A 24186-nucleotide genomic window follows, 5' to 3' on the forward strand; every position below is an offset into this window, starting at 1 on the left:
GAAACAATAACAAAGACAAAAAACACTTTTGGAATCTGCTTTTAGTCAACACATAAGGAAAGGGTGCACCGGTCCTGGAAATACTGCAATACCAGGTCAATGCGTGGAGTGGACAGAGCAAGCTCTATTTCCATCTCCCTGTTCTAAAAATCCATTTAATATATGGTCCCCAGATAGGGGACGTATCAGATATTAAACTGATAAGAACAGATACTACACTTGATCTTAGCCAAAAGGCCGAGAAGCGATAACCCGAACGGGCCGCGCGTTGCCCGAGCCTGCCCGATACTGCTGTTCAGCCCTTGCAGCGATTCAGCCTACTTCTAGGCAATTCCATGGGGCCCTGCAGGCTCACACACTCACAGCTACACGGGAGGTGAATAAAGGCCGGAGAGGAAGCCAGACAGGATTTGCTTCTTTTGCTTGCACCACAATGCAGTGCTGAAAGAGGAGGAATCTACATAAAAACGCCTTCCTGGCAATGCCCAAATGCCCTGCTGCCATGCAGATAAACACTGGCAGCGGCAGCAAGTGCATGCCCACAGCCACCCCTTGTTCCTTCACACCTTGTATCAGCTGTAATCCAGTCCAGTCCAGTGCTGCCTGCTGAGCAGCACTGACCAACACTGCCTGGGCCCAGGCTTTTATCTCTGAGGCCCCATTATGATGTCAGAAAGCTGGCTCTGGAATCCTGAGGGCTCCACTATGACACGTGCAAAGTTCCGTCTGAACTTTATATAAGACGGTGAGGCTCAGTCAGTCACTCAGTGTTGCCTGAGAGGGCAACACTGCAACAGCCGGCCGCCAGGCTGTCTTTTGTTTGCACAGCTAGTTGCCTCCAGGAGGCCACAAGAGGGAGACAAGGGACTGCAAAATGGAAAATAGGCATCCACCAACTTTACAGACAACTTCTCCTTGCTCCTACAACCTCCATCCTTGCACAGTTTGTTATTCTTCTAGGTAACATAGTAACAAATCCAAATTGCTGCTCTCTTTGTAGGCAAGCAAGGCTTTGTTGCAACTGCAATTCTTACTTCTTCTTGAAATGTAGGGACGACAGTACATTCCATCACATCCATCTAGTGTACACAGGTAGGTCCATTGTGGCGGGCAGGCGAGCGGGCGGGCTGCTTTATTGGCTGTTTGCTGTTCCCCTACTCCACTCCACTATTTGACTGTTGTGCTGCATCAATCAATCAATCAATCAATCAATCAATCAATCAATCAATCAGTGGCTGGCTCAGGTGCAGCTCTTTAACTTACCTAAAAGGGAGGGCGGAGAGAAGACAAGGAAGGTGAATGAGGTGTTCCAATGTGAAATGCCGGAAACACAGAAACACAGACGACACACAACAAGAGGTGGCAATCTATTCATTAATTGCATTTAATCAATGAGCTCATTATCACTCATGCATTGTCCAACAGGTGTTGAAATAATGGGATTAAAAGGGGAGATCCCTTCAGAAAGACAGAAACAATAGCAAAGACAAAAAACACTTTTGGAATCTGCTTTTAGTCAACACATAAGGAAAGGGTGCACCGGTCCTGGAAATACTGCAATACCAGGTCAATGCGTGGAGTGGACAGAGCAAGCTCTATTTCCATCTCCCTGTTCTAAAAATCCATTTAATATATGGTCCCCAGATAGGGGACGTATCAGATATTAAACTGATAAGAACAGATACTACACTTGATCTTAGCCAAAAGGCCGAGAAGCGATAACCCGAACGGGCCGCGCGTTGCCCGAGCCTGCCCGATACTGCTGTTCAGCCCTTGCAGCGATTCAGCCTACTTCTAGGCAATTCCATGGGGCCCTGCAGGCTCACACACTCACAGCTACACGGGAGGTGAATAAAGGCCGGAGAGGAAGCCAGACAGGATTTGCTTCTTTTGCTTGCACCACAATGCAGTGCTGAAAGAGGAGGAATCTACATAAAAACGCCTTCCTGGCAACGCCCAAATGCCCTGCTGCCATGCAGATAAACACTGGCAGCGGCAGCAAGTGCATGCCCACAGCCACCCCTTGTTCCTTCACACCTTGTATCAGCTGTAATCCAGTCCAGTCCAGTGCTGCCTGCTGAGCAGCACTGACCAACACTGCCTGGGCCCAGGCTTTTATCTCTGAGGCCCCATTATGATGTCAGAAAGCTGGCTCTGGAATCCTGAGGGCTCCACTATGACACGTGCAAAGTTCCGTCTGAACTTTATATAAGACGGTGAGGCTCAGTCAGTCACTCAGTGTTGCCTGAGAGGGCAACACTGCAACAGCCGGCCGCCAGGCTGTCTTTTTTTTGCACAGCTAGTTGCCTCCAGGAGGCCACAAGAGGGAGACAAGGGACTGCAAAATGGAAAATAGGCATCCACCAACTTTACAGACAACTTCTCCTTGCTCCTACAACCTCCATCCTTGCACAGTTTGTTATTCTTCTAGGTAACATAGTAACAAATCCAAATTGCTGCTCTCTTTGTAGGCAAGCAAGGCTTTGTTGCAACTGCAATTCTTACTTCTTCTTGAAATGTAGGGACGACAGTACATTCCATCACATCCATCTAGTGTACACAGGTAGGTCCATTGTGGCGGGCAGGCGAGCGGGCGGGCTGCTTTATTGGCTGTTTGCTGTTCCCCTACTCCACTCCACTATTTGACTGTTGTGCTGCATCAATCAATCAATCAATCAATCAATCAATCAATCAATCAATCAGTGGCTGGCTCAGGTGCAGCTCTTTAACTTACCTAAAAGGGAGGGCGGAGAGAAGACAAGGAAGGTGAATGAGGTGTTCCAATGTGAAATGCCGGAAACACAGAAACACAGACGACACACAACAAGAGGTGGCAATCTATTCATTAATTGCATTTAATCAATGAGCTCATTATCACTCATGCATTGTCCAACAGGTGTTGAAATAATGGAATTAAAAGGGGAGATCCCTTCAGAAAGACAGAAACAATAGCAAAGACAAAAAACACTTTTGGAATCTGCTTTTAGTCAACACATAAGGAAAGGGTGCACCGGTCCTGGAAATACTGCAATACCAGGTCAATGCGTGGAGTGGACAGAGCAAGCTCTATTTCCATCTCCCTGTTCTAAAAATCCATTTAATATATGGTCCCCAGATAGGGGACGTATCAGATATTAAACTGATAAGAACAGATACTACACTTGATCTTAGCCAAAAGGCCGAGAAGCGATAACCCGAACGGGCCGCGCGTTGCCCGAGCCTGCCCGATACTGCTGTTCAGCCCTTGCAGCGATTCAGCCTACTTCTAGGCAATTCCATGGGGCCCTGCAGGCTCACACACTCACAGCTACACGGGAGGTGAATAAAGGCCGGAGAGGAAGCCAGACAGGATTTGCTTCTTTTGCTTGCACCACAATGCAGTGCTGAAAGAGGAGGAATCTACATAAAAACGCCTTCCTGGCAATGCCCAAATGCCCTGCTGCCATGCAGATAAACACTGGCAGCGGCAGCAAGTGCATGCCCACAGCCACCCCTTGTTCCTTCACACCTTGTATCAGCTGTAATCCAGTCCAGTCCAGTGCTGCCTGCTGAGCAGCACTGACCAACACTGCCTGGGCCCAGGCTTTTATCTCTGAGGCCCCATTATGATGTCAGAAAGCTGGCTCTGGAATCCTGAGGGCTCCACTATGACACGTGCAAAGTTCCGTCTGAACTTTATATAAGACGGTGAGGCTCAGTCAGTCACTCAGTGTTGCCTGAGAGGGCAACACTGCAACAGCCGGCCGCCAGGCTGTCTTTTTTTTGCACAGCTAGTTGCCTCCAGGAGGCCACAAGAGGGAGACAAGGGACTGCAAAATGGAAAATAGGCATCCACCAACTTTACAGACAACTTCTCCTTGCTCCTACAACCTCCATCCTTGCACAGTTTGTTATTCTTCTAGGTAACATAGTAACAAATCCAAATTGCTGCTCTCTTTGTAGGCAAGCAAGGCTTTGTTGCAACTGCAATTCTTACTTCTTCTTGAAATGTAGGGACGACAGTACATTCCATCACATCCATCTAGTGTACACAGGTAGGTCCATTGTGGCGGGCAGGCGAGCGGGCGGGCTGCTTTATTGGCTGTTTGCTGTTCCCCTACTCCACTCCACTATTTGACTGTTGTGCTGCATCAATCAATCAATCAATCAATCAATCAATCAATCAATCAATCAATCAATCAAGTGGCTGGCTCAGGTGCAGCTCTTTAACTTACCTAAAAGGGAGGGCGGAGAGAAGACAAGGAAGGTGAATGAGGTGTTCCAATGTGAAATGCCGGAAACACAGAAACACAGACGACACACAACAAGAGGTGGCAATCTATTCATTAATTGCATTTAATCAATGAGCTCATTATCACTCATGCATTGTCCAACAGGTGTTGAAATAATGGGATTAAAAGGGGAGATCCCTTCAGAAAGACAGAAACAATAGCAAAGACAAAAAACACTTTTGGAATCTGCTTTTAGTCAACACATAAGGAAAGGGTGCACCGGTCCTGGAAATACTGCAATACCAGGTCAATGCGTGGAGTGGACAGAGCAAGCTCTATTTCCATCTCCCTGTTCTAAAAATCCATTTAATATATGGTCCCCAGATAGGGGACGTATCAGATATTAAACTGATAAGAACAGATACTACACTTGATCTTAGCCAAAAGGCCGAGAAGCGATAACCCGAACGGGCCGCGCGTTGCCCGAGCCTGCCCGATACTGCTGTTCAGCCCTTGCAGCGATTCAGCCTACTTCTAGGCAATTCCATGGGGCCCTGCAGGCTCACACACTCACAGCTACACGGGAGGTGAATAAAGGCCGGAGAGGAAGCCAGACAGGATTTGCTTCTTTTGCTTGCACCACAATGCAGTGCTGAAAGAGGAGGAATCTACATAAAAACGCCTTCCTGGCAACGCCCAAATGCCCTGCTGCCATGCAGATAAACACTGGCAGCGGCAGCAAGTGCATGCCCACAGCCACCCCTTGTTCCTTCACACCTTGTATCAGCTGTAATCCAGTCCAGTCCAGTGCTGCCTGCTGAGCAGCACTGACCAACACTGCCTGGGCCCAGGCTTTTATCTCTGAGGCCCCATTTTATCTCTGAGGCCCCATTATGATGTCAGAAAGCTGGCTCTGGAATCCTGAGGGCTCCACTATGACACGTGCAAAGTTCCGTCTGAACTTTATATAAGACGGTGAGGCTCAGTCAGTCACTCAGTGTTGCCTGAGAGGGCAACACTGCAACAGCCGGCCGCCAGGCTGTCTTTTTTTTGCACAGCTAGTTGCCTCCAGGAGGCCACAAGAGGGAGACAAGGGACTGCAAAATGGAAAATAGGCATCCACCAACTTTACAGACAACTTCTCCTTGCTCCTACAACCTCCATCCTTGCACAGTTTGTTATTCTTCTAGGTAACATAGTAACAAATCCAAATTGCTGCTCTCTTTGTAGGCAAGCAAGGCTTTGTTGCAACTGCAATTCTTACTTCTTCTTGAAATGTAGGGACGACAGTACATTCCATCACATCCATCTAGTGTACACAGGTAGGTCCATTGTGGCGGGCAGGCGAGCGGGCGGGCTGCTTTATTGGCTGTTTGCTGTTCCCCTACTCCACTCCACTATTTGACTGTTGTGCTGCATCAATCAATCAATCAATCAATCAATCAATCAATCAATCAATCAATCAATCAATCAATCAATCAGTGGCTGGCTCAGGTGCAGCTCTTTAACTTACCTAAAAGGGAGGGCGGAGAGAAGACAAGGAAGGTGAATGAGGTGTTCCAATGTGAAATGCCGGAAACACAGAAACACAGACGACACACAACAAGAGGTGGCAATCTATTCATTAATTGCATTTAATCAATGAGCTCATTATCACTCATGCATTGTCCAACAGGTGTTGAAATAATGGGATTAAAAGGGGAGATCCCTTCAGAAAGACAGAAACAATAGCAAAGACAAAAAACACTTTTGGAATCTGCTTTTAGTCAACACATAAGGAAAGGGTGCACCGGTCCTGGAAATACTGCAATACCAGGTCAATGCGTGGAGTGGACAGAGCAAGCTCTATTTCCATCTCCCTGTTCTAAAAATCCATTTAATATATGGTCCCCAGATAGGGGACGTATCAGATATTAAACTGATAAGAACAGATACTACACTTGATCTTAGCCAAAAGGCCGAGAAGCGATAACCCGAACGGGCCGCGCGTTGCCCGAGCCTGCCCGATACTGCTGTTCAGCCCTTGCAGCGATTCAGCCTACTTCTAGGCAATTCCATGGGGCCCTGCAGGCTCACACACTCACAGCTACACGGGAGGTGAATAAAGGCCGGAGAGGAAGCCAGACAGGATTTGCTTCTTTTGCTTGCACCACAATGCAGTGCTGAAAGAGGAGGAATCTACATAAAAACGCCTTCCTGGCAACGCCCAAATGCCCTGCTGCCATGCAGATAAACACTGGCAGCGGCAGCAAGTGCATGCCCACAGCCACCCCTTGTTCCTTCACACCTTGTATCAGCTGTAATCCAGTCCAGTCCAGTGCTGCCTGCTGAGCAGCACTGACCAACACTGCCTGGGCCCAGGCTTTTATCTCTGAGGCCCCATTATGATGTCAGAAAGCTGGCTCTGGAATCCTGAGGGCTCCACTATGACACGTGCAAAGTTCCGTCTGAACTTTATATAAGACGGTGAGGCTCAGTCAGTCACTCAGTGTTGCCTGAGAGGGCAACACTGCAACAGCCGGCCGCCAGGCTGTCTTTTTTTTGCACAGCTAGTTGCCTCCAGGAGGCCACAAGAGGGAGACAAGGGACTGCAAAATGGAAAATAGGCATCCACCAACTTTACAGACAACTTCTCCTTGCTCCTACAACCTCCATCCTTGCACAGTTTGTTATTCTTCTAGGTAACATAGTAACAAATCCAAATTGCTGCTCTCTTTGTAGGCAAGCAAGGCTTTGTTGCAACTGCAATTCTTACTTCTTCTTGAAATGTAGGGACGACAGTACATTCCATCACATCCATCTAGTGTACACAGGTAGGTCCATTGTGGCGGGCAGGCGAGCGGGCGGGCTGCTTTATTGGCTGTTTGCTGTTCCCCTACTCCACTCCACTATTTGACTGTTGTGCTGCATCAATCAATCAATCAATCAATCAATCAATCAATCAATCAGTGGCTGGCTCAGGTGCAGCTCTTTAACTTACCTAAAAGGGAGGGCGGAGAGAAGACAAGGAAGGTGAATGAGGTGTTCCAATGTGAAATGCCGGAAACACAGAAACACAGACGACACACAACAAGAGGTGGCAATCTATTCATTAATTGCATTTAATCAATGAGCTCATTATCACTCATGCATTGTCCAACAGGTGTTGAAATAATGGGATTAAAAGGGGAGATCCCTTCAGAAAGACAGAAACAATAGCAAAGACAAAAAACACTTTTGGAATCTGCTTTTAGTCAACACATAAGGAAAGGGTGCACCGGTCCTGGAAATACTGCAATACCAGGTCAATGCGTGGAGTGGACAGAGCAAGCTCTATTTCCATCTCCCTGTTCTAAAAATCCATTTAATATATGGTCCCCAGATAGGGGACGTATCAGATATTAAACTGATAAGAACAGATACTACACTTGATCTTAGCCAAAAGGCCGAGAAGCGATAACCCGAACGGGCCGCGCGTTGCCCGAGCCTGCCCGATACTGCTGTTCAGCCCTTGCAGCGATTCAGCCTACTTCTAGGCAATTCCATGGGGCCCTGCAGGCTCACACACTCACAGCTACACGGGAGGTGAATAAAGGCCGGAGAGGAAGCCAGACAGGATTTGCTTCTTTTGCTTGCACCACAATGCAGTGCTGAAAGAGGAGGAATCTACATAAAAACGCCTTCCTGGCAACGCCCAAATGCCCTGCTGCCATGCAGATAAACACTGGCAGCGGCAGCAAGTGCATGCCCACAGCCACCCCTTGTTCCTTCACACCTTGTATCAGCTGTAATCCAGTCCAGTCCAGTGCTGCCTGCTGAGCAGCACTGACCAACACTGCCTGGGCCCAGGCTTTTATCTCTGAGGCCCCATTATGATGTCAGAAAGCTGGCTCTGGAATCCTGAGGGCTCCACTATGACACGTGCAAAGTTCCGTCTGAACTTTATATAAGACGGTGAGGCTCAGTCAGTCACTCAGTGTTGCCTGAGAGGGCAACACTGCAACAGCCGGCCGCCAGGCTGTCTTTTTTTTGCACAGCTAGTTGCCTCCAGGAGGCCACAAGAGGGAGACAAGGGACTGCAAAATGGAAAATAGGCATCCACCAACTTTACAGACAACTTCTCCTTGCTCCTACAACCTCCATCCTTGCACAGTTTGTTATTCTTCTAGGTAACATAGTAACAAATCCAAATTGCTGCTCTCTTTGTAGGCAAGCAAGGCTTTGTTGCAACTGCAATTCTTACTTCTTCTTGAAATGTAGGGACGACAGTACATTCCATCACATCCATCTAGTGTACACAGGTAGGTCCATTGTGGCGGGCAGGCGAGCGGGCGGGCTGCTTTATTGGCTGTTTGCTGTTCCCCTACTCCACTCCACTATTTGACTGTTGTGCTGCATCAATCAATCAATCAATCAATCAATCAATCAATCAATCAATCAGTGGCTGGCTCAGGTGCAGCTCTTTAACTTACCTAAAAGGGAGGGCGGAGAGAAGACAAGGAAGGTGAATGAGGTGTTCCAATGTGAAATGCCGGAAACACAGAAACACAGACGACACACAACAAGAGGTGGCAATCTATTCATTAATTGCATTTAATCAATGAGCTCATTATCACTCATGCATTGTCCAACAGGTGTTGAAATAATGGGATTAAAAGGGGAGATCCCTTCAGAAAGACAGAAACAATAGCAAAGACAAAAAACACTTTTGGAATCTGCTTTTAGTCAACACATAAGGAAAGGGTGCACCGGTCCTGGAAATACTGCAATACCAGGTCAATGCGTGGAGTGGACAGAGCAAGCTCTATTTCCATCTCCCTGTTCTAAAAATCCATTTAATATATGGTCCCCAGATAGGGGACGTATCAGATATTAAACTGATAAGAACAGATACTACACTTGATCTTAGCCAAAAGGCCGAGAAGCGATAACCCGAACGGGCCGCGCGTTGCCCGAGCCTGCCCGATACTGCTGTTCAGCCCTTGCAGCGATTCAGCCTACTTCTAGGCAATTCCATGGGGCCCTGCAGGCTCACACACTCACAGCTACACGGGAGGTGAATAAAGGCCGGAGAGGAAGCCAGACAGGATTTGCTTCTTTTGCTTGCACCATAATGCAGTGCTGAAAGAGGAGGAATCTACATAAAAACGCCTTCCTGGCAACGCCCAAATGCCCTGCTGCCATGCAGATAAACACTGGCAGCGGCAGCAAGTGCATGCCCACAGCCACCCCTTGTTCCTTCACACCTTGTATCAGCTGTAATCCAGTCCAGTCCAGTGCTGCCTGCTGAGCAGCACTGACCAACACTGCCTGGGCCCAGGCTTTTATCTCTGAGGCCCCATTATGATGTCAGAAAGCTGGCTCTGGAATCCTGAGGGCTCCACTATGACACGTGCAAAGTTCCGTCTGAACTTTATATAAGACGGTGAGGCTCAGTCAGTCACTCAGTGTTGCCTGAGAGGGCAACACTGCAACAGCCGGCCGCCAGGCTGTCTTTTTTTTGCACAGCTAGTTGCCTCCAGGAGGCCACAAGAGGGAGACAAGGGACTGCAAAATGGAAAATAGGCATCCACCAACTTTACAGACAACTTCTCCTTGCTCCTACAACCTCCATCCTTGCACAGTTTGTTATTCTTCTAGGTAACATAGTAACAAATCCAAATTGCTGCTCTCTTTGTAGGCAAGCAAGGCTTTGTTGCAACTGCAATTCTTACTTCTTCTTGAAATGTAGGGACGACAGTACATTCCATCACATCCATCTAGTGTACACAGGTAGGTCCATTGTGGCGGGCAGGCGAGCGGGCGGGCTGCTTTATTGGCTGTTTGCTGTTCCCCTACTCCACTCCACTATTTGACTGTTGTGCTGCATCAATCAATCAATCAATCAATCAATCAATCAATCAATCAATCAATCAATCAATCAGTGGCTGGCTCAGGTGCAGCTCTTTAACTTACCTAAAAGGGAGGGCGGAGAGAAGACAAGGAAGGTGAATGAGGTGTTCCAATGTGAAATGCCGGAAACACAGAAACACAGACGACACACAACAAGAGGTGGCAATCTATTCATTAATTGCATTTAATCAATGAGCTCATTATCACTCATGCATTGTCCAACAGGTGTTGAAATAATGGGATTAAAAGGGGAGATCCCTTCAGAAAGACAGAAACAATAGCAAAGACAAAAAACACTTTTGGAATCTGCTTTTAGTCAACACATAAGGAAAGGGTGCACCGGTCCTGGAAATACTGCAATACCAGGTCAATGCGTGGAGTGGACAGAGCAAGCTCTATTTCCATCTCCCTGTTCTAAAAATCCATTTAATATATGGTCCCCAGATAGGGGACGTATCAGATATTAAACTGATAAGAACAGATACTACACTTGATCTTAGCCAAAAGGCCGAGAAGCGATAACCCGAACGGGCCGCGCGTTGCCCGAGCCTGCCCGATACTGCTGTTCAGCCCTTGCAGCGATTCAGCCTACTTCTAGGCAATTCCATGGGGCCCTGCAGGCTCACACACTCACAGCTACACGGGAGGTGAATAAAGGCCGGAGAGGAAGCCAGACAGGATTTGCTTCTTTTGCTTGCACCACAATGCAGTGCTGAAAGAGGAGGAATCTACATAAAAACGCCTTCCTGGCAACGCCCAAATGCCCTGCTGCCATGCAGATAAACACTGGCAGCGGCAGCAAGTGCATGCCCACAGCCACCCCTTGTTCCTTCACACCTTGTATCAGCTGTAATCCAGTCCAGTCCAGTGCTGCCTGCTGAGCAGCACTGACCAACACTGCCTGGGCCCAGGCTTTTATCTCTGAGGCCCCATTATGATGTCAGAAAGCTGGCTCTGGAATCCTGAGGGCTCCACTATGACACGTGCAAAGTTCCGTCTGAACTTTATATAAGACGGTGAGGCTCAGTCAGTCACTCAGTGTTGCCTGAGAGGGCAACACTGCAACAGCCGGCCGCCAGGCTGTCTTTTTTTTGCACAGCTAGTTGCCTCCAGGAGGCCACAAGAGGGAGACAAGGGACTGCAAAATGGAAAATAGGCATCCACCAACTTTACAGACAACTTCTCCTTGCTCCTACAACCTCCATCCTTGCACAGTTTGTTATTCTTCTAGGTAACATAGTAACAAATCCAAATTGCTGCTCTCTTTGTAGGCAAGCAAGGCTTTGTTGCAACTGCAATTCTTACTTCTTCTTGAAATGTAGGGACGACAGTACATTCCATCACATCCATCTAGTGTACACAGGTAGGTCCATTGTGGCGGGCAGGCGAGCGGGCGGGCTGCTTTATTGGCTGTTTGCTGTTCCCCTACTCCACTCCACTATTTGACTGTTGTGCTGCATCAATCAATCAATCAATCAATCAATCAATCAATCAATCAATCAATCAGTGGCTGGCTCAGGTGCAGCTCTTTAACTTACCTAAAAGGGAGGGCGGAGAGAAGACAAGGAAGGTGAATGAGGTGTTCCAATGTGAAATGCCGGAAACACAGAAACACAGACGACACACAACAAGAGGTGGCAATCTATTCATTAATTGCATTTAATCAATGAGCTCATTATCACTCATGCATTGTCCAACAGGTGTTGAAATAATGGGATTAAAAGGGGAGATCCCTTCAGAAAGACAGAAACAATAGCAAAGACAAAAAACACTTTTGGAATCTGCTTTTAGTCAACACATAAGGAAAGGGTGCACCGGTCCTGGAAATACTGCAATACCAGGTCAATGCGTGGAGTGGACAGAGCAAGCTCTATTTCCATCTCCCTGTTCTAAAAATCCATTTAATATATGGTCCCCAGATAGGGGACGTATCAGATATTAAACTGATAAGAACAGATACTACACTTGATCTTAGCCAAAAGGCCGAGAAGCGATAACCCGAACGGGCCGCGCGTTGCCCGAGCCTGCCCGATACTGCTGTTCAGCCCTTGCAGCGATTCAGCCTACTTCTAGGCAATTCCATGGGGCCCTGCAGGCTCACACACTCACAGCTACACGGGAGGTGAATAAAGGCCGGAGAGGAAGCCAGACAGGATTTGCTTCTTTTGCTTGCACCACAATGCAGTGCTGAAAGAGGAGGAATCTACATAAAAACGCCTTCCTGGCAACGCCCAAATGCCCTGCTGCCATGCAGATAAACACTGGCAGCGGCAGCAAGTGCATGCCCACAGCCACCCCTTGTTCCTTCACACCTTGTATCAGCTGTAATCCAGTCCAGTCCAGTGCTGCCTGCTGAGCAGCACTGACCAACACTGCCTGGGCCCAGGCTTTTATCTCTGAGGCCCCATTATGATGTCAGAAAGCTGGCTCTGGAATCCTGAGGGCTCCACTATGACACGTGCAAAGTTCCGTCTGAACTTTATATAAGACGGTGAGGCTCAGTCAGTCACTCAGTGTTGCCTGAGAGGGCGACACTGCAACAGCCGGCCGCCAGGCTGTCTTTTTTTTGCACAGCTAGTTGCCTCCAGGAGGCCACAAGAGGGAGACAAGGGACTGCAAAATGGAAAATAGGCATCCACCAACTTTACAGACAACTTCTCCTTGCTCCTACAACCTCCATCCTTGCACAGTTTGTTATTCTTCTAGGTAACATAGTAACAAATCCAAATTGCTGCTCTCTTTGTAGGCAAGCAAGGCTTTGTTGCAACTGCAATTCTTACTTCTTCTTGAAATGTAGGGACGACAGTACATTCCATCACATCCATCTAGTGTACACAGGTAGGTCCATTGTGGCGGGCAGGCGAGCGGGCGGGCTGCTTTATTGGCTGTTTGCTGTTCCCCTACTCCACTCCACTATTTGACTGTTGTGCTGCATCAATCAATCAATCAATCAATCAATCAATCAATCAATCAATCAATCAATCAATCAGTGGCTGGCTCAGGTGCAGCTCTTTAACTTACCTAAAAGGGAGGGCGGAGAGAAGACAAGGAAGGTGAATGAGGTGTTCCAATGTGAAATGCCGGAAACACAGAAACACAGACGACACACAACAAGAGGTGGCAATCTATTCATTAATTGCATTTAATCAATGAGCTCATTATCACTCATGCATTGTCCAACAGGTGTTGAAATAATGGGATTAAAAGGGGAGATCCCTTCAGAAAGACAGAAACAATAGCAAAGACAAAAAACACTTTTGGAATCTGCTTTTAGTCAACACATAAGGAAAGGGTGCACCGGTCCTGGAAATACTGCAATACCAGGTCAATGCGTGGAGTGGACAGAGCAAGCTCTATTTCCATCTCCCTGTTCTAAAAATCCATTTAATATATGGTCCCCAGATAGGGGACGTATCAGATATTAAACTGATAAGAACAGATACTACACTTGATCTTAGCCAAAAGGCCGAGAAGCGATAACCCGAACGGGCCGCGCGTTGCCCGAGCCTGCCCGATACTGCTGTTCAGCCCTTGCAGCGATTCAGCCTACTTCTAGGCAATTCCATGGGGCCCTGCAGGCTCACACACTCACAGCTACACGGGAGGTGAATAAAGGCCGGAGAGGAAGCCAGACAGGATTTGCTTCTTTTGCTTGCACCACAATGCAGTGCTGAAAGAGGAGGAATCTACATAAAAACGCCTTCCTGGCAACGCCCAAATGCCCTGCTGCCATGCAGATAAACACTGGCAGCGGCAGCAAGTGCATGCCCACAGCCACCCCTTGTTCCTTCACACCTTGTATCAGCTGTAATCCAGTCCAGTCCAGTGCTGCCTGCTGAGCAGCACTGACCAACACTGCCTGGGCCCAGGCTTTTATCTCTGAGGCCCCATTATGATGTCAGAAAGCTGGCTCTGGAATCCTGAGGGCTCCACTATGACACGTGCAAAGTTCCGTCTGAACTTTATATAAGACGGTGAGGCTCAGTCAGTCACTCAGTGTTGCCTGAGAGGGCAACACTGCAACAGCCGGCCGCCAGGCTGTCTTTTTTTTGCACAGCTAGTTGCCTCCAGGAGGCCACAAGAGGGAGACAAGGGACTGCAAAATGGAAAATAGGCATCCACCAACTTTACAGACAACTTCTCCTTGCTCCTACAACCTCCATCCTTGCACAGTTTGTTATTCTTCTAGGTAACATAGTAACAAATCCAAATTGCTGCTCTCTTTGTAGGCAAGCAAGGCTTTGTTGCAACTGCAATTCTTACTTCTTCTTGAAATGTAGGGACGACAGTACATTCCATCACATCCATCTAGTGTACACAGGTAGGTCCATTGTGGCGGGCAGGCGAGCGGGCGGGCTGCTTTATTGGCTGTTTGCTGTTCCCCTACTCCACTCCGCTATTTGACTGTTGTGCTGCATCAATCAATCAATCAATCAATCAATCAATCAATCAATCAATCAATCAATCAGTGGCTGGCTCAGGTGCAGCTCTTTAACTTACCTAAAAGGGAGGGCGGAGAGAAGACAAGGAAGGTGAATGAGGTGTTCCAATGTGAAATGCCGGAAACACAGAAACACAGACGACACACAACAAGAGGTGGCAATCTATTCATTAATTGCATTTAATCAATGAGCTCATTATCACTCATGCATTGTCCAACAGGTGTTGAAATAATGGGATTAAAAGGGGAGATCCCTTCAGAAAGACAGAAACAATAGCAAAGACAAAAAACACTTTTGGAATCTGCTTTTAGTCAACACATAAGGAAAGGGTGCACCGGTCCTGGAAATACTGCAATACCAGGTCAATGCGTGGAGTGGACAGAGCAAGCTCTATTTCCATCTCCCTGTTCTAAAAATCCATTTAATATATGGTCCCCAGATAGGGGACGTATCAGATATTAAACTGATAAGAACAGATACTACACTTGATCTTAGCCAAAAGGCCGAGAAGCGATAACCCGAACGGGCCGCGCGTTGCCCGAGCCTGCCCGATACTGCTGTTCAGCCCTTGCAGCGATTCAGCCTACTTCTAGGCAATTCCATGGGGCCCTGCAGGCTCACACACTCACAGCTACACGGGAGGTGAATAAAGGCCGGAGAGGAAGCCAGACAGGATTTGCTTCTTTTGCTTGCACCACAATGCAGTGCTGAAAGAGGAGGAATCTACATAAAAACGCCTTCCTGGCAACGCCCAAATGCCCTGCTGCCATGCAGATAAACACTGGCAGCGGCAGCAAGTGCATGCCCACAGCCACCCCTTGTTCCTTCACACCTTGTATCAGCTGTAATCCAGTCCAGTCCAGTGCTGCCTGCTGAGCAGCACTGACCAACACTGCCTGGGCCCAGGCTTTTATCTCTGAGGCCCCATTATGATGTCAGAAAGCTGGCTCTGGAATCCTGAGGGCTCCACTATGACACGTGCAAAGTTCCGTCTGAACTTTATATAAGACGGTGAGGCTCAGTCAGTCACTCAGTGTTGCCTGAGAGGGCAACACTGCAACAGCCGGCCGCCAGGCTGTCTTTTTTTTGCACAGCTAGTTGCCTCCAGGAGGCCACAAGAGGGAGACAAGGGACTGCAAAATGGAAAATAGGCATCCACCAACTTTACAGACAACTTCTCCTTGCTCCTACAACCTCCATCCTTGCACAGTTTGTTATTCTTCTAGGTAACATAGTAACAAATCCAAATTGCTGCTCTCTTTGTAGGCAAGCAAGGCTTTGTTGCAACTGCAATTCTTACTTCTTCTTGAAATGTAGGGACGACAGTACATTCCATCACATCCATCTAGTGTACACAGGTAGGTCCATTGTGGCGGGCAGGCGAGCGGGCGGGCTGCTTTATTGGCTGTTTGCTGTTCCCCTACTCCACTCCACTATTTGACTGTTGTGCTGCAATCAATCAATCAATCAATCAATCAATCAATCAATCAGTGGCTGGCTCAGGTGCAGCTCTTTAACTTACCTAAAAGGGAGGGCGGAGAGAAGACAAGGAAGGTGAATGAGGTGTTCCAATGTGAAATGCCGGAAACACAGAAACACAGACGACACACAACAAGAGGTGGCAATCTATTCATTAATTGCATTTAATCAATGAGCTCATTATCACTCATGCATTGTCCAACAGGTGTTGAAATAATGGGATTAAAAGGGGAGATCCCTTCAGAAAGACAGAAACAATAGCAAAGACAAAAAACACTTTTGGAATCTGCTTTTAGTCAACACATAAGGAAAGGGTGCACCGGTCCTGGAAATACTGCAATACCAGGTCAATGCGTGGAGTGGACAGAGCAAGCTCTATTTCCATCTCCCTGTTCTAAAAATCCATTTAATATATGGTCCCCAGATAGGGGACGTATCAGATATTAAACTGATAAGAACAGATACTACACTTGATCTTAGCCAAAAGGCCGAGAAGCGATAACCCGAACGGGCCGCGCGTTGCCCGAGCCTGCCCGATACTGCTGTTCAGCCCTTGCAGCGATTCAGCCTACTTCTAGGCAATTCCATGGGGCCCTGCAGGCTCACACACTCACAGCTACACGGGAGGTGAATAAAGGCCGGAGAGGAAGCCAGACAGGATTTGCTTCTTTTGCTTGCACCACAATGCAGTGCTGAAAGAGGAGGAATCTACATAAAAACGCCTTCCTGGCAACGCCCAAATGCCCTGCTGCCATGCAGATAAACACTGGCAGCGGCAGCAAGTGCATGCCCACAGCCACCCCTTGTTCCTTCACACCTTGTATCAGCTGTAATCCAGTCCAGTCCAGTGCTGCCTGCTGAGCAGCACTGACCAACACTGCCTGGGCCCAGGCTTTTATCTCTGAGGCCCCATTATGATGTCAGAAAGCTGGCTCTGGAATCCTGAGGGCTCCACTATGACACGTGCAAAGTTCCGTCTGAACTTTATATAAGACGGTGAGGCTCAGTCAGTCACTCAGTGTTGCCTGAGAGGGCAACACTGCAACAGCCGGCCGCCAGGCTGTCTTTTTTTTGCACAGCTAGTTGCCTCCAGGAGGCCACAAGAGGGAGACAAGGGACTGCAAAATGGAAAATAGGCATCCACCAACTTTACAGACAACTTCTCCTTGCTCCTACAACCTCCATCCTTGCACAGTTTGTTATTCTTCTAGGTAACATAGTAACAAATCCAAATTGCTGCTCTCTTTGTAGGCAAGCAAGGCTTTGTTGCAACTGCAATTCTTACTTCTTCTTGAAATGTAGGGACGACAGTACATTCCATCACATCCATCTAGTGTACACAGGTAGGTCCATTGTGGCGGGCAGGCGAGCGGGCGGGCTGCTTTATTGGCTGTTTGCTGTTCCCCTACTCCACTCCACTATTTGACTGTTGTGCTGCATCAATCAATCAATCAATCAATCAATCAATCAATCAATCAATCAATCAATCAATCAATCAATCAGTGGCTGGCTCAGGTGCAGCTCTTTAACTTACCTAAAAGGGAGGGCGGAGAGAAGACAAGGAAGGTGAATGAGGTGTTCCAATGTGAAATGCCGGAAACACAGAAACACAGACGACACACAACAAGAGGTGGCAATCTATTCATTAATTGCATTTAATCAATGAGCTCATTATCACTCATGCATTGTCCAACAGGTGTTGAAATAATGGGATTAAAAGGGGAGATCCCTTCAGAAAGACAGAAACAATAGCAAAGACAAAAAACACTTTTGGAATCTGCTTTTAGTCAACACATAAGGAAAGGGGCACCGGTCCTGGAAATACTGCAATACCAGGTCAATGCGTGGAGTGGACAGAGCAAGCTCTATTTCCATCTCCCTGTTCTAAAAATCCATTTAATATATGGTCCCCAGATAGGGGACGTATCAGATATTAAACTGATAAGAACAGATACTACACTTGATCTTAGCCAAAAGGCCGAGAAGCGATAACCCGAACGGGCCGCGCGTTGCCCGAGCCTGCCCGATACTGCTGTTCAGCCCTTGCAGCGATTCAGCCTACTTCTAGGCAATTCCATGGGGCCCTGCAGGCTCACACACTCACAGCTACACGGGAGGTGAATAAAGGCCGGAGAGGAAGCCAGACAGGATTTGCTTCTTTTGCTTGCACCACAAATGCAGTGCTGAAAGAGGAGGAATCTACATAAAAACGCCTTCCTGGCAACGCCCAAATGCCCTGCTGCCATGCAGATAAACACTGGCAGCGGCAGCAAGTGCATGCCCACAGCCACCCCTTGTTCCTTCACACCTTGTATCAGCTGTAATCCAGTCCAGTCCAGTGCTGCCTGCTGAGCAGCACTGACCAACACTGCCTGGGCCCAGGCTTTTATCTCTGAGGCCCCATTATGATGTCAGAAAGCTGGCTCTGGAATCCTGAGGGCTCCACTATGACACGTGCAAAGTTCCGTCTGAACTTTATATAAGACGGTGAGGCTCAGTCAGTCACTCAGTGTTGCCTGAGAGGGCAACACTGCAACAGCCGGCCGCCAGGCTGTCTTTTTTTTGCACAGCTAGTTGCCTCCAGGAGGCCACAAGAGGGAGACAAGGGACTGCAAAATGGAAAATAGGCATCCACCAACTTTACAGACAACTTCTCCTTGCTCCTACAACCTCCATCCTTGCACAGTTTGTTATTCTTCTAGGTAACATAGTAACAAATCCAAATTGCTGCTCTCTTTGTAGGCAAGCAAGGCTTTGTTGCAACTGCAATTCTTACTTCTTCTTGAAATGTAGGGACGACAGTACATTCCATCACATCCATCTAGTGTACACAGGTAGGTCCATTGTGGCGGGCAGGCGAGCGGGCGGGCTGCTTTATTGGCTGTTTGCTGTTCCCCTACTCCACTCCACTATTTGACTGTTGTGCTGCATCAATCAATCAATCAATCAATCAATCAATCAATCAATCAATCAATCAATCAGTGGCTGGCTCAGGTGCAGCTCTTTAACTTACCTAAAAGGGAGGGCGGAGAGAAGACAAGGAAGGTGAATGAGGTGTTCCAATGTGAAATGCCGGAAACACAGAAACACAGACGACACACAACAAGAGGTGGCAATCTATTCATTAATTGCATTTAATCAATGAGCTCATTATCACTCATGCATTGTCCAACAGGTGTTGAAATAATGGGATTAAAAGGGGAGATCCCTTCAGAAAGACAGAAACAATAGCAAAGACAAAAAACACTTTTGGAATCTGCTTTTAGTCAACACATAAGGAAAGGGTGCACCGGTCCTGGAAATACTGCAATACCAGGTCAATGCGTGGAGTGGACAGAGCAAGCTCTATTTCCATCTCCCTGTTCTAAAAATCCATTTAATATATGGTCCCCAGATAGGGGACGTATCAGATATTAAACTGATAAGAACAGATACTACACTTGATCTTAGCCAAAAGGCCGAGAAGCGATAACCCGAACGGGCCGCGCGTTGCCCGAGCCTGCCCGATACTGCTGTTCAGCCCTTGCAGCGATTCAGCCTACTTCTAGGCAATTCCATGGGGCCCTGCAGGCTCACACACTCACAGCTACACGGGAGGTGAATAAAGGCCGGAGAGGAAGCCAGACAGGATTTGCTTCTTTTGCTTGCACCACAATGCAGTGCTGAAAGAGGAGGAATCTACATAAAAACGCCTTCCTGGCAACGCCCAAATGCCCTGCTGCCATGCAGATAAACACTGGCAGCGGCAGCAAGTGCATGCCCACAGCCACCCCTTGTTCCTTCACACCTTGTATCAGCTGTAATCCAGTCCAGTCCAGTGCTGCCTGCTGAGCAGCACTGACCAACACTGCCTGGGCCCAGGCTTTTATCTCTGAGGCCCCATTATGATGTCAGAAAGCTGGCTCTGGAATCCTGAGGGCTCCACTATGACACGTGCAAAGTTCCGTCTGAACTTTATATAAGACGGTGAGGCTCAGTCAGTCACTCAGTGTTGCCTGAGAGGGCAACACTGCAACAGCCGGCCGCCAGGCTGTCTTTTTTTTGCACAGCTAGTTGCCTCCAGGAGGCCACAAGAGGGAGACAAGGGACTGCAAAATGGAAAATAGGCATCCACCAACTTTACAGACAACTTCTCCTTGCTCCTACAACCTCCATCCTTGCACAGTTTGTTATTCTTCTAGGTAACATAGTAACAAATCCAAATTGCTGCTCTCTTTGTAGGCAAGCAAGGCTTTGTTGCAACTGCAATTCTTACTTCTTCTTGAAATGTAGGGACGACAGTACATTCCATCACATCCATCTAGTGTACACAGGTAGGTCCATTGTGGCGGGCAGGCGAGCGGGCGGGCTGCTTTATTGGCTGTTTGCTGTTCCCCTACTCCACTCCACTATTTGACTGTTGTGCTGCATCAATCAATCAATCAATCAATCAATCAATCGATCAATCAATCAATCAATCAATCAGTGGCTGGCTCAGGTGCAGCTCTTTAACTTACCTAAAAGGGAGGGCGGAGAGAAGACAAGGAAGGTGAATGAGGTGTTCCAATGTGAAATGCCGGAAACACAGAAACACAGACGACACACAACAAGAGGTGGCAATCTATTCATTAATTGCATTTAATCAATGAGCTCATTATCACTCATGCATTGTCCAACAGGTGTTGAAATAATGGGATTAAAAGGGGAGATCCCTTCAGAAAGACAGAAACAATAGCAAAGACAAAAAACACTTTTGGAATCTGCTTTTAGTCAACACATAAGGAAAGGGTGCACCGGTCCTGGAAATACTGCAATACCAGGTCAATGCGTGGAGTGGACAGAGCAAGCTCTATTTCCATCTCCCTGTTCTAAAAATCCATTTAATATATGGTCCCCAGATAGGGGACGTATCAGATATTAAACTGATAAGAACAGATACTACACTTGATCTTAGCCAAAAGGCCGAGAAGCGATAACCCGAACGGGCCGCGCGTTGCCCGAGCCTGCCCGATACTGCTGTTCAGCCCTTGCAGCGATTCAGCCTACTTCTAGGCAATTCCATGGGGCCCTGCAGGCTCACACACTCACAGCTACACGGGAGGTGAATAAAGGCCGGAGAGGAAGCCAGACAGGATTTGCTTCTTTTGCTTGCACCACAATGCAGTGCTGAAAGAGGAGGAATCTACATAAAAACGCCTTCCTGGCAACGCCCAAATGCCCTGCTGCCATGCAGATAAACACTGGCAGCGGCAGCAAGTGCATGCCCACAGCCACCCCTTGTTCCTTCACACCTTGTATCAGCTGTAATCCAGTCCAGTCCAGTGCTGCCTGCTGAGCAGCACTGACCAACACTGCCTGGGCCCAGGCTTTTATCTCTGAGGCCCCATTATGATGTCAGAAAGCTGGCTCTGGAATCCTGAGGGCTCCACTATGACACGTGCAAAGTTCCGTCTGAACTTTATATAAGACGGTGAGGCTCAGTCAGTCACTCAGTGTTGCCTGAGAGGGCAACACTGCAACAGCCGGCCGCCAGGCTGTCTTTTTTTTGCACAGCTAGTTGCCTCCAGGAGGCCACAAGAGGGAGACAAGGGACTGCAAAATGGAAAATAGGCATCCACCAACTTTACAGACAACTTCTCCTTGCTCCTACAACCTCCATCCTTGCACAGTTTGTTATTCTTCTAGGTAACATAGTGACAAATCCAAATTGCTGCTCTCTTTGTAGGCAAGCAAGGCTTTGTTGCAACTGCAATTCTTACTTCTTCTTGAAATGTAGGGACGACAGTACATTCCATCACATCCATCTAGTGTACACAGGTAGGTCCATTGTGGCGGGCAGGCGAGCGGGCGGGCTGCTTTATTGGCTGTTTGCTGTTCCCCTACTCCACTCCACTATTTGACTGTTGTGCTGCATCAATCAATCAATCAATCAATCAATCAATCAATCAATCAATCAATCAATCAATCAGTGGCTGGCTCAGGTGCAGCTCTTTAACTTACCTAAAAGGGAGGGCGGAGAGAAGACAAGGAAGGTGAATGAGGTGTTCCAATGTGAAATGCCGGAAACACAGAAACACAGACGACACACAACAAGAGGTGGCAATCTATTCATTAATTGCATTTAATCAATGAGCTCATTATCACTCATGCATTGTCCAACAGGTGTTGAAATAATGGGATTAAAAGGGGAGATCCCTTCAGAAAGACAGAAACAATAGCAAAGACAAAAAACACTTTTGGAATCTGCTTTTAGTCAACACATAAGGAAAGGGTGCACCGGTCCTGGAAATACTGCAATACCAGGTCAATGCGTGGAGTGGACAGAGCAAGCTCTATTTCCATCTCCCTGTTCTAAAAATCCATTTAATATATGGTCCCCAGATAGGGGACGTATCAGATATTAAACTGATAAGAACAGATACTACACTTGATCTTAGCCAAAAGGCCGAGAAGCGATAACCCGAACGGGCCGCGCGTTGCCCGAGCCTGCCCGATACTGCTGTTCAGCCCTTGCAGCGATTCAGCCTACTTCTAGGCAATTCCATGGGGCCCTGCAGGCTCACACACTCACAGCTACACGGGAGGTGAATAAAGGCCGGAGAGGAAGCCAGACAGGATTTGCTTCTTTTGCTTGCACCACAATGCAGTGCTGAAAGAGGAGGAATCTACATAAAAACGCCTTCCTGGCAACGCCCAAATGCCCTGCTGCCATGCAGATAAACACTGGCAGCGGCAGCAAGTGCATGCCCACAGCCACCCCTTGTTCCTTCACACCTTGTATCAGCTGTAATCCAGTCCAGTCCAGTGCTGCCTGCTGAGCAGCACTGACCAACACTGCCTGGGCCCAGGCTTTTATCTCTGAGGCCCCATTATGATGTCAGAAAGCTGGCTCTGGAATCCTGAGGGCTCCACTATGACACGTGCAAAGTTCCGTCTGAACTTTATATAAGACGGTGAGGCTCAGTCAGTCACTCAGTGTTGCCTGAGAGGGCAACACTGCAACAGCCGGCCGCCAGGCTGTCTTTTTTTTGCACAGCTAGTTGCCTCCAGGAGGCCACAAGAGGGAGACAAGGGACTGCAAAATGGAAAATAGGCATCCACCAACTTTACAGACAACTTCTCCTTGCTCCTACAACCTCCATCCTTGCACAGTTTGTTATTCTTCTAGGTAGGTAACATAGTAACAAATCCAAATTGCTGCTCTCTTTGTAGGCAAGCAAGGCTTTGTTGCAACTGCAATTCTTACTTCTTCTTGAAATGTAGGGACGACAGTACATTCCATCACATCCATCTAGTGTACACAGGTAGGTCCATTGTGGCGGGCAGGCGAGCGGGCGGGCTGCTTTATTGGCTGTTTGCTGTTCCCCTACTCCACTCCACTATTTGACTGTTGTGCTGCATCAATCAATCAATCAATCAATCAATCAATCAATCAATCAATCAATCAATCAGTGGCTGGCTCAGGTGCAGCTCTTTAACTTACCTAAAAGGGAGGGCGGAGAGAAGACAAGGAAGGTGAATGAGGTGTTCCAATGTGAAATGCCGGAAACACAGAAACACAGACGACACACAACAAGAGGTGGCAATCTATTCATTAATTGCATTTAATCAATGAGCTCATTATCACTCATGCATTGTCCAACAGGTGTTGAAATAATGGGATTAAAAGGGGAGATCCCTTCAGAAAGACAGAAACAATAGCAAAGACAAAAAACACTTTTGGAATCTGCTTTTAGTCAACACATAAGGAAAGGGTGCACCGGTCCTGGAAATACTGCAATACCAGGTCAATGCGTGGAGTGGACAGAGCAAGCTCTATTTCCATCTCCCTGTTCTAAAAATCCATTTAATATATGGTCCCCAGATAGGGGACGTATCAGATATTAAACTGATAAGAACAGATACTACACTTGATCTTAGCCAAAAGGCCGAGAAGCGATAACCCGAACGGGCCGCACGTTGCCCGAGCCTGCCCGATACTGCTGTTCAGCCCTTGCAGCGATTCAGCCTACTTCTAGGCAATTCCATGGGGCCCTGCAGGCTCACACACTCACAGCTACACGGGAGGTGAATAAAGGCCGGAGAGGAAGCCAGACAGGATTTGCTTCTTTTGCTTGCACCACAATGCAGTGCTGAAAGAGGAGGAATCTACATAAAAACGCCTTCCTGGCAACGCCCAAATGCCCTGCTGCCATGCAGATAAA

General features: G+C 47.8%; 17 non-coding genes across 17 annotated transcripts; all 17 read right to left on the minus strand.

Moving 5' to 3' along the window:
- Positions 1-58: 58 nt before the first annotated feature.
- On the minus strand, positions 59-249 carry LOC142729339 (U2 spliceosomal RNA). The gene has a single exon (XR_012878162.1). It is a non-coding gene; the product is annotated as a U2 spliceosomal RNA (small nuclear RNA).
- Positions 250-1529: 1280 nt separating this feature from the next.
- Positions 1530-1720, minus strand: LOC142729340 (U2 spliceosomal RNA). Its single transcript, XR_012878163.1, has one exon. It is a non-coding gene; the product is annotated as a U2 spliceosomal RNA (small nuclear RNA).
- A 1280-nt stretch (positions 1721-3000) lies between these two features.
- On the minus strand, positions 3001-3191 carry LOC142729341 (U2 spliceosomal RNA). The gene has a single exon (XR_012878164.1). It is a non-coding gene; the product is annotated as a U2 spliceosomal RNA (small nuclear RNA).
- Positions 3192-4480: 1289 nt separating this feature from the next.
- Positions 4481-4671, minus strand: LOC142729342 (U2 spliceosomal RNA). The gene has a single exon (XR_012878165.1). It is a non-coding gene; the product is annotated as a U2 spliceosomal RNA (small nuclear RNA).
- Positions 4672-5990: 1319 nt separating this feature from the next.
- On the minus strand, positions 5991-6181 carry LOC142729344 (U2 spliceosomal RNA). Its single transcript, XR_012878166.1, has one exon. It is a non-coding gene; the product is annotated as a U2 spliceosomal RNA (small nuclear RNA).
- Positions 6182-7457: 1276 nt separating this feature from the next.
- On the minus strand, positions 7458-7648 carry LOC142729345 (U2 spliceosomal RNA). Its single transcript, XR_012878167.1, has one exon. It is a non-coding gene; the product is annotated as a U2 spliceosomal RNA (small nuclear RNA).
- A 1280-nt stretch (positions 7649-8928) lies between these two features.
- LOC142729346 (U2 spliceosomal RNA) lies at positions 8929-9119 on the minus strand. The gene has a single exon (XR_012878168.1). It is a non-coding gene; the product is annotated as a U2 spliceosomal RNA (small nuclear RNA).
- A 1292-nt stretch (positions 9120-10411) lies between these two features.
- On the minus strand, positions 10412-10602 carry LOC142729347 (U2 spliceosomal RNA). Its single transcript, XR_012878169.1, has one exon. It is a non-coding gene; the product is annotated as a U2 spliceosomal RNA (small nuclear RNA).
- A 1284-nt stretch (positions 10603-11886) lies between these two features.
- Positions 11887-12077, minus strand: LOC142729348 (U2 spliceosomal RNA). The gene has a single exon (XR_012878170.1). It is a non-coding gene; the product is annotated as a U2 spliceosomal RNA (small nuclear RNA).
- A 1292-nt stretch (positions 12078-13369) lies between these two features.
- Positions 13370-13560, minus strand: LOC142729350 (U2 spliceosomal RNA). Its single transcript, XR_012878172.1, has one exon. It is a non-coding gene; the product is annotated as a U2 spliceosomal RNA (small nuclear RNA).
- Positions 13561-14848: 1288 nt separating this feature from the next.
- Positions 14849-15039, minus strand: LOC142729351 (U2 spliceosomal RNA). Its single transcript, XR_012878173.1, has one exon. It is a non-coding gene; the product is annotated as a U2 spliceosomal RNA (small nuclear RNA).
- A 1273-nt stretch (positions 15040-16312) lies between these two features.
- On the minus strand, positions 16313-16503 carry LOC142729352 (U2 spliceosomal RNA). Its single transcript, XR_012878174.1, has one exon. It is a non-coding gene; the product is annotated as a U2 spliceosomal RNA (small nuclear RNA).
- A 1299-nt stretch (positions 16504-17802) lies between these two features.
- Positions 17803-17993, minus strand: LOC142729511 (U2 spliceosomal RNA). The gene has a single exon (XR_012878318.1). It is a non-coding gene; the product is annotated as a U2 spliceosomal RNA (small nuclear RNA).
- A 1289-nt stretch (positions 17994-19282) lies between these two features.
- On the minus strand, positions 19283-19473 carry LOC142729353 (U2 spliceosomal RNA). Its single transcript, XR_012878175.1, has one exon. It is a non-coding gene; the product is annotated as a U2 spliceosomal RNA (small nuclear RNA).
- A 1292-nt stretch (positions 19474-20765) lies between these two features.
- Positions 20766-20956, minus strand: LOC142729355 (U2 spliceosomal RNA). The gene has a single exon (XR_012878176.1). It is a non-coding gene; the product is annotated as a U2 spliceosomal RNA (small nuclear RNA).
- A 1292-nt stretch (positions 20957-22248) lies between these two features.
- Positions 22249-22439, minus strand: LOC142729356 (U2 spliceosomal RNA). Its single transcript, XR_012878177.1, has one exon. It is a non-coding gene; the product is annotated as a U2 spliceosomal RNA (small nuclear RNA).
- Positions 22440-23731: 1292 nt separating this feature from the next.
- LOC142729357 (U2 spliceosomal RNA) lies at positions 23732-23922 on the minus strand. Its single transcript, XR_012878178.1, has one exon. It is a non-coding gene; the product is annotated as a U2 spliceosomal RNA (small nuclear RNA).
- Positions 23923-24186: the final 264 nt, after the last annotated feature.

Source organism: Rhinoderma darwinii, unplaced genomic scaffold (assembly GCF_050947455.1).
Source record: "Rhinoderma darwinii isolate aRhiDar2 unplaced genomic scaffold, aRhiDar2.hap1 Scaffold_718, whole genome shotgun sequence".
NCBI classification, from domain to species: Eukaryota; Metazoa; Chordata; class Amphibia; order Anura; family Rhinodermatidae; genus Rhinoderma; species Rhinoderma darwinii.